Source organism: Dendrobates tinctorius, unplaced genomic scaffold (assembly GCF_039654945.1).
Source record: "Dendrobates tinctorius isolate UK_male_01 unplaced genomic scaffold, ASM3965494v1 ptg000059l, whole genome shotgun sequence".
In the NCBI taxonomy this organism is placed as follows: Eukaryota; Metazoa; Chordata; class Amphibia; order Anura; family Dendrobatidae; genus Dendrobates; species Dendrobates tinctorius.
In genome coordinates this window covers 4,995,546-5,003,641 of record NW_027361727.1, presented here as the reverse complement: position 1 = coordinate 5,003,641, position 8,096 = coordinate 4,995,546, and positions in this window count along the sequence as shown.

The following is an 8,096-nucleotide window of genomic DNA, read 5'->3' as shown; positions in this document are numbered from 1 at the left end:
ATAGTGGATCCGCGGAGGAGGAGACGCATGTGGGTACATCCACTTTTGAGGCAACGACTCACAAGAGGTCATTTTCACCGCCTCTATTCTTCTTTGCGGGAGCATCCTGCAAAATTCTACCAATACTGTCGCATGAGCCTTGCAACATTTGATCGACTCTTGGAGACAGTGCGCCCTGGGATAACCTTTCAGGACACAAGGATGCGCAAAGCTATATCTGCAGAGGAGCGACTTCTACTCACATTACGGTATGTACTACCCAACCACATTCTCTATGTTCATGATGTGTTGGCCAAAGTATGTATTAATTGCTTCATGGACTAATTGTAATGCCCTCATCTTATTCCAGATATGTTGAAACTTACAGACCAGAATGTTATGTGTAATATGTACTGAATATCACTTAGTCATTGTGCGACCAAATATGTGTGTGTTAGTAGATATGAAATCCTAACAAGTTTGGTATGTATGTACCTGTTTTTTGGATAATTTGTGCATTCTAAAATGTCCCTTTTCTATTGTTCTTCAGCTTCCTGTCCACTGGCCTGTCTTATGCCGCCCTCCACCATGAGTTTCTGATTGGAAGATCTACCATTTCTGGCATAGTCAGGTCGACATGTAGTGAAATATGGTCAAGACTACATCAACTCGTCATGCCCGAGCCCAGGATGGAAGACAGGTTGAGGATATCAAGGGACTTTGAGGAGGAATGCCAGTTTCCTAATTGTATTGGGGCCCTTGATGGCAAACATATCCAGGTGCGTAAGCCGCCGAACTCTGGCTCCCAATTCTTCAATTATAAACAATAATTTTTTGTTGTATTGTTGGCTCTGGTCGACCCTCAATACAAGTTTATAATTGTTGACATTGGGGCCTATGGAAGGACGAAAGACTCTAGAGTCTTCAATACTTCCATTATGGCTCGGCGGCTACGCACCAACCAGTTGGATCTACCACCACCACGTCAGCTACCAGGCTCCACTCAAGAATCTGTCCCTTATGTCCTTGTGGCAGATGAGGCCTTTCAGTTAACGCGCAATGTCATGAGGCCATATGCCCTGCGCAACCTTAACCACCGGCGCAGAATTTTTAACTTGCGCCTATCACGTGCTCGGCGACTGGTGGAGTGTTCCTTTGGCATTCTTTGTGCAAAATGGTGGGTACTCCAGTCTGCCATTCAGCTGAGTGAACAAAATGTTGATGAAGTACTTAAAGCCTGTGTGGTTCTTCATAACTTCACCAGGATACATGATTGTTCCTCCTCTGCTGGTGTGCGTGGGTTGGACAATGTGCGTAGGGCGAGACCACATATCAACCCTCAATGTAGACCGCTCTCTGGCCTCAAAGTGCGTGATATTTTCACAAATTACTTTGTCACCTGAGGGGGAAACTTCTTGGCAAGAGCATGCTGTGTCTATGTTATAATATTTTGGTTTCTGTGTGTCTAAATATATATATTTCTTCCCCTTCTGATTCTATGACTGTTGAATTGCATTAGTAAGCGTATGTTATTATGCTGACACGGTTTTTTAGAATTGAGACAGAGACGAAAAATGTAGTAGACAAATGTTTACTTTTGCCTTTTTTTTTTTTTAAAGCAAAACATATTCTTGCCATATCAGAAATGTGGCAATGGGCCAAATTGGCCTTTTTGCAGATGTCAGTATTGTGTGACAATAAAATTTTCACACATAGAAAACAACAAAAATAACATTAGGCAATAACAAAATGGAAATATTATAAATGTTGGTACGTTGGGGGAGGAGAAGGCGGAAGACCAGCCTGTGTTTGCTGCTGGCTACTTTGCCCAACTTGCCCATCGCCCTGTGTGGGGGCATACTGTTGCCCATGATGTGGGTAGTGTACTGCCTCCTGGGATTGGGCTTGGTACTGGCCAGAGTGATAATGAACAGGGGCATCTTGCTGGGTCGGGTAGGCCCGTGTCTCATACCCACCAATATAGCCATGTCGTCCCCAACCAGGTTGGGACAAGCCTCCAACAATGGGTGGGAAAAAGTGGTCATATTGGTGAGGCTGGCTAGAGGCAGACATATGTGGCTGCTGTTGGAAAGGTTGGGTAGGGGGAGGAAGGGGGTGAGGTGTAGGCCCACGTATTTGAGGATCCTCAGAGCCTGCTTGAGCAAGCAAGCATGTGTGTGGGTGGTCTAAGGCGCATTAGATTTCTTGGTGAAAGCTGCCACCTCTCCAGATATTCAAATAACTCATATGGGGTATTTGGGTGTGTGCTTGCATCAAGCAGGATCTGAAAACATCCTTGAATACGGAGCCTCACCTCACAGGAAAGGATACAAAGATAAAGGGCCAGGCTGCGTGAGTATGCCTCCTCGCCATCATCATTATTCACTCTAGACAGATAGTTGAGGACCCCTGTGTCCACATTGGTATGGGTATCTTGGGCAGGGATATGGCACCTTCTTCTTCCTCGCCGGGATGGTCCAGCAGGCTCTGGGAAGCCCCGGATCTGGGCAGTTGGTCTGCTGCTCATGTTGCCCTGCTCCTCTTGTATGGCTGATGGGGCAGCAGCAGACGGTCCTGGTTGTGGATGTGGTCCTAGTGGTGGGGTTTGTGGCGCAGGCAATGGGTTTTCCTGAGAGGATTCTTCACCCATGCTTCTTGTCGGGGGAGAAGATGGGCCAGCCACCTCATCCCCTACAGGATCAATGATGGGCTCTGTATCTGAGCCAGTTCCTCTCTCCGTAAGGTTGGACTGAGTTCTGTTATGAAATAGAACAGAGCCAAAAATAATTACATATTTTTGGCCCTGTAAAATACCTGTGTAATGTGGTGTGAGGTATCTACTTACGGTCTCAGATCCAGAATAAGGGCGAGGAAGGAGAGGCGGTCATAATATATGTATTTCCTCTTTAGGTGGCCCGCATCACCACTCCTGGACCGCTGCTGACATTCCCGCCTGTATTGGTCGCGGATGCTGCGCCAGCGTCTCATCACATCTTCCACTGCAATGTGACAGGAAATATTCTCAATTTCACATATTTGATAGGTCAAATTTGCTACCAGTAGCCTAGGCATGTGGCCTTCTGGGGTGTGCTTTCTACCCAGGGAGGCATATCTAATTGGGCCATCCAGGCCAGATACACAGGGTCACAATAGTTCAGGTATGAAGTACCTACACTTAATAACTTGGTTGGCTAGGAGGATGAGGAGCTTGTGGCCTGTGCCAAATAATGGCAGTGTAAAACCATGGGTCACATCAAAATCTACCCGCCTCATGAGGAAAAACACAGGAAGGGGGGAGGGGCTGATTCTATATGCATTTTTTGATGCGAGGTATTTTTAAACAGTTTTTGGGTTGTACTTACTCAGTTGCTGCTGCTCCTCACGTGGGCGATCACCAAAATCATGGAACATCTGGCGACATATGCGCCTCCATGACGCCTCCTTTCTTGCCCGGTTGGCATAATGGGCATCACGTTGGTCCCAGAGTTCTGGCCGCTCCTGCACTAACACAATCAACATCTCTACATTCAGAAAATATGGCGCCATGACGCTGATGTACTCCGTGGAGGCGTACTTCCTGGATGTCTGGAGCGCTTTTTGAGCTCATTTGCATGTCTAAGCTTCCTGATGATGGATTGGTCCATTTCCTGTCACCAGCCAAAATACCTGCGTATTTCTCGCAAGTCACACGTGTGGTCCGTGTGTAATCCGTATTTTTTGCGCACCCATAGACTTGCATTGGCGTACTACGGGCGTAGTACACTGACAATCGTAGCATGCTGCGATTGACACGGACCGTAGAATACGGGCGAGAATTATACGTCTGTTGGGAGCTGACCCATAGAGAATCATTTGTCCGTGTGTAATGCGTGCTTTTAACGCCTCACACTCGTCCGTATTCCTCTCTAGTGTGACCCCGGCCTTACTCTACAATCCAGACTCATATGGCCACCTTATGCAAGTGCTCCCTTTACTTTAATCTTCCTAAAGAATTCGACACAAAGAGCGTTTTATAAAAAAAAAAGCAGAAACTATTCTAAAAATTTTGAAGGCGCGCCTTATAAATATTGCATAAATGAGTGCAATTTTATACTCCACAGACAAGTCTGATGTAGTTTTTTTTTTATAAATGACCCTTATGTATTTTATTTCTAATATTTAAGATTTACTACTTGGATTTGGCTAATTGGCCGATTTGTCTGGAAACATCTATGACCTCAAGGATAGATTTATGCTTATTATCTCTAGGGACACAGAAATACAATTACCTGTCAAGATCTAAAGACGTAAAATGCTGTATAATTGCAATATTACCGTCGTTAATCCTTTTGGTGCTCTGGGGGCCTGCCAGCATGCTGTTCTGTAAGCCACAAGACATAGATAGCTATTTAATAATATTAAGACTACAATGGAGACAGCCACTTTAAAGACCAAACCCAGTTTATGAAAGACACACCTTAAAACTACATATCTGACTATGTATCGGTGTCCTTCAATGTCACTTTCAGAAGTTTCTACCACTGTGTAGTTAACTTTTATTCAATCAGCTCCGATTTATGCAATTTATGTATATTTGAAATAATTAGGTGACAATTGGGATTGCTGTTATTAGGGTAAGTGTGCATGGAACAGTTCACTGAGATCATCCTACAGCGAAAATACTGCATTGACATACATCCTCAGCGATAATTACGGTTTGGGATTTCAATGTGGTTATGGTGAGGTTAAGCTTCACATTTCACTCTTTGCATTTGCTGAACTCCATGTTAGGCCGGGGTCACACTTGCGAGAAACTTGCATGAGTCTCTCGCATCAATACCTGGCACTGCCGTTGGCACTTGGACTGGAGCGTCAGCTGCATAGAAATGCATGCAGCCATACACTCCGGTTCTGAGTGCCGGCAGCAGTGCCGGGTATTGAGACGTGAGACTAATGCGAGTTTCTCGCAAGTGTGACCCTGGCCTTAAAGAGAATCCATCAGCAGGGTGTTATTACCAATTTATATGCACACATAGCTTTTTCAAATACAAGTCCAGCAATACCTTTAGGCTATGTGCACACGTTGCGGATTCTGCTGCGGATCTGCAGCGCTTCTGGCCCTGCGGGTCCGCAGCAGATTTAGGTGCGTTGTACAGTACCATTGTTTTCAATAGTAAACTGAAAAACGCTGTGCACATGCTGCGGATTTTTCCACGCGGAGGATTTGATGCGGGTTCTAATCCGCAGCATGTCAATTCTTTGTGCGGAATCCGCTGCTGTTTCACACCTTCTCCATTGTAGAGGTGTGAAACCGCAGGGGAAAACCACAGGCTAATCCGCAGGTCTTTTTGACCTGCGGATTTTTCAAAATTTGCGCGGAAAAATCAGCAGCAACAAAAATTACGTGTGCACATAGCCTTACATAGCCAGTTGTAAGGGTTCCGGACTTTCTTGTGTGCCTGTTTGCCCTGATCCAAGATGGAGTCTTGTATCTCTCCCTGCCATTGAACTTCCTGCCTGTCCTGATTATTTAAGTACAGGTTTTGTGTGCCTCTTTGCCTGAATATTTTGTTGCTGTTTGCTCCTGCCTGTCTGCTGGTGGACTCCCTGCTGCTTGTTACTTGGTGCTCTGCCTCTCCTCGCCCTGCTGCCTACAGTCCTCTGGGCATCTCCCTGATGTTGTCTGTGCTTATCTACTGTCTGGACTTCTAGTTGGAGCTATTCGCCCCTGGAACTGCTGTGGCCTGTAAGAAATCCTGACATCATCTTCTCCTCTAGGTCTGTGTTTGTGTGGGCTGCTGTGCGGGACTTACAGCCCAAAAGGTACACATAGTGACCTTCTCTTATTAATGACATTCTGGTATAAAGCTGGACATCCACGTTTAAGTGCTGAGTGCATTTGGGTCGCCCTCCCAGGGCTGTGGGGTACTCGGTACTGGGCCGGTGTCAGGGGGATGTGTCACAGCAGCGTGACCCGGTCCGTGGCCCTGGGCGCCCAAATCAAAGGTGGTTTTTTAATGTAATAGGTCGTGACGCCACCTGTGGTGTTTGGCAAGCAAGATGTTAAGCCAACACTGCATGCAGATCCACTGGGACTGATGATGTGGTGCAGAAAGGATGGTGTAGCTCCCCACAGGTGGAGCTGTAGTCCCAGGGCAGTTTAGATGTGCGATTAGAGGAGAGGCACAAGCGGTGTGGAGGCTGGTGCCCAGATGCAGCAGTGCTGAAGGTGTTGGTGCGAGAATGAATGGAGGACACCAGGGCTTGCAGTTTCAAAGCTTTACTCATAGTTCGTAGTGCACACTGGTGCCTGCCTCCGTGCTGTGTCCTCCGGGGCAGAGACTCAGCCAACCTCGAGGCAAGATAGGATTCTCCCTGCCAACATGTGCCTTTCTGAACGACTCCTCCAATGCGCCTTTAATGGTGAAGCACTCCAGTACTTAGTTACCCTGGAATGCCTCCTGACAGATGTTCCTAGAACTCTACTTGCATGGCAGACAGCTGTAGCCTACTTCGGGGACGCCTCACTCCCGGCTCTCTATCTGTTTCGCTGTTGTGCCTCAAGTCTTAGATGGGAGTAGTGCATTTACAGCCAACTACTCCACCGGTGTTTGCTGCAGAACCATAAGTGTCCGTACAACCTCGGGGACCGGGCCCCGGCCTTGCACTGAGAACCTATAGGCAGGGTTCCTCTTTCAACCCACGTCTCCTCTCTGCTCTCTCTACTCCTTCGTTCCGTACTTGTCTTTCTATCTCTTTTGGAAGTGCAGTTCACAGCTCTACGTCTCTCTCCTTCTATCCCTCTTCCAGGGATCTCCTTCCTCTCAGACCAGTCCTCAGACTCTCCTGACTGACTGTCTTCCTCGTCTGACCTCCTGTTAGACTGACCTCTCAGACTGAACTCTGATTCTACACTTTCCCACTCTTTTATATCTATCTCCACCCACCTCCCAGCACATCCAGTGTTCCATGCAGGGACCCACCAAAGGTGCTCCTAATAAATAGGAGGAGAAGAGACCTCACTGTGGATGTGCTGAACTACCCTGTTGTGTGGGATGCGAGTGTTGGAGTCCGGCAAGGAGTTCCCACCTTACCTGAATGGTGGGGCACTACACCTTAGGAGAAGGTGCAGTACGTCTGTGGCGACTGAGCCTCAGGGGCGCCACATACCCCCCCGTTAAACACAGCATGTTCGCGGGCTGCAAGGTAAACAGAGTAGACAGCAAAGAAACATACAAAAATGTTGTAATGCAAAACAAACTTTTCTTATACTAATCTTCCTTGTATAGGAGGTACTCATCTTGAATGTTACCAACAGTCCTTATTTAACTATCTAAAATTTTTAATTCCTAAGTGCAATTCTCAATTCAAAGTGCTAGACTCTGTAACACATTTCTTTATTACTTTTACTCTCTTCTAGACGCAAGACGCTGACCGCAAATACCTGGTCCGTCACCTGTCACTTTCAATTCTTTATTCAATTCGCTCATTTCTATATCAGACATTCCTAATTCTTCTATAAAGCCATTTCTCAGTTACTAATACTCTTATAAAACACATTATGAAATAGTTTTCAATAAAACATTTCAAAGATTCTTGTAAGTGCTGGACACTGCTCCCAGCCGGGATCTCTTGCAGTGTCCTTTGTGGTAGACATCATCATCTTCAAAAAGTGTCCATGCAAAACATTATCTTTTCAAAGTGTCCTTATGTAAAACATCATCTTCGCAAAGTGTTCTTACGTAAAACCAAGAGAGAGCACCTAAAGAGGTGCAAACTATTTACAAAAGAGTTTGTGATACACTCCAAGTTCATGATCACTGTAGTTCAAAGTAGGGAACGCTGCCAATCAAAAACTAGGCAACAACTGGAAAAACATGATAAACAAAAATAGAAAAAGGCACAACTGGTGCAACAAACCCTCCTGGGTAACGAGACTTTTTAGGAATTTTACTTGTTTTCCCCTCCTGGGGTTCTGGAAGCTGAACTGGAACTGCTACCAGATGCGAGGTACTCATTTGCAATCCTCAGGTATTCCTCCTCCCAAAGTGTCAGGTTGGGGATCTTTGACTTAGACTGCCGGGCTGGAGCTGAGGCAAGGACAGCCGGGTTCCTGGAAGCAGGCACCTGAACAGTCT